Raw genomic sequence first — 1,638 nt, forward strand, 5'->3', positions numbered from 1 at the left:
CAAGGAAACCTAGCACTTAGCTTACAAGGCTCAATGTCCCACTGGCACCCAGCAAAGCAGGTAAAGGAGTAAGGAGTATATCTGAGGGTACAGGAATGAACCCTATAAGCCAACAACCCTACTCCTAGGTATATACAAGGAGCACTGTTTATAATAGGAAAACAATAAAAACTGGAAACATCTATCAACAGCATAATGTATAAATATATGGTGGTTTATGCCTCCAATGGAATATGGCAGTGAAAATAAATGAACTACAGCTCTACTCACTGACGTAGATGAATCTCAGCAACATAATGCTGATTGAAAAAGCAGTCACACAAAACTAGATGCAATATGATTCCAATTATATGCAATTCAAAAGCTTGCAGAACAAAACAATTTATTATTTAGCAATGCATGCATATATGGCAAGACTATAAAGCAAAGAAAAATTCAAGAGTGTGATTATCGCTATTAATGGGGAAGTGATGGAATTGAGGAGTGGCTTATAGGTGGCTTCAAATTGCTGAGGATATTTGAAATTAAAAAGTTTATTTTATTATTTAAATAAGATATTGTACATATTATTTTATCCCCATGCAATAAAAATATTTTAAGATAAATATATGTTTGCATGATCAAGTTAATAACTACCATCTAAAAGGAAAATAGTGTTACCAGAGAGCCTCCCGCTTGCCCAGGAATTTTCCTAGCTTCTTATTATCCTGCCACAGTAGTTCTTTCCTCTGGAAATTCTCCCCCTTTCTGTTTTCAGTTTTTTGCACTGAAAAAATAGTTTAATAATCATAGCAGACCAGAGGCTGATTCCGTGGGGAGGGAATGGGGGTAGCTGATCATGAAAAATGATTGTTCCCCTAGTTTAAAAATGACCTCTGGCAACATTTTCCTTGAAGCTTTTAGCTTTATATATTATTGTCAGTCACATCGCAACTTTGAGGAAACAGTCTTCGTGCTGAAGGCTCTATTACAGCTAATACGTGTCTCCAGAATACAGAAAGGCATTTCAAACTCATTCTTTTAAGAAGTATTTATTGAGTGCTTGCTATGTGAATAAAATCAAGCTGAATTTAAAATGAACTTGTATAAAAACATATATATAACACAGAGGCACAGACAACAGTGTGGTGGTAGCCAGAGGGAAACGGGTGTGGGGGGAGGTAGAAGCGGGCAAGGGGAGGTACATGGGGGCAGAGACTTTGTTTGGGGTGACGGGCACGGGATGCAGTGTGCACATGATGTTTTCTTGAGTTGTGCACTTGAAACCTGTATGGTTTTGTGAACCAATGTCACCCCAATAAATGCAATAAAAACTAAAATAAAATGAACATGCATGATTCAATTCTTATTTATATCAAGGAAAAGAGGTTATAGGGCTTTCATATACTAAAGGAATGCCTGAAAAAATAAGCCACATGACCCTAGGTGTGAAGGATCACATAGCAATGAGCCAGAGCTACACTGGATCTTCTTGGGAAATATTGTCCACAAAGAACATGGAACTAGATAATTGGGAAATCCAGTTCGAACTATGCAGCAGATTCCATGCACACCATTTTATTGGCCTATTTTAATCAGCATGGTGAAGGGCAGTCTACCAAGCACACTAAAGGCTCACCAGTCAAGCTCCCCCCCCAC

The sequence above is a fragment of the Myotis davidii genome, unplaced genomic scaffold (genome assembly GCF_000327345.1).
Source record: "Myotis davidii unplaced genomic scaffold, ASM32734v1 scaffold218, whole genome shotgun sequence".
Taxonomy (NCBI): domain Eukaryota; kingdom Metazoa; phylum Chordata; class Mammalia; order Chiroptera; family Vespertilionidae; genus Myotis; species Myotis davidii.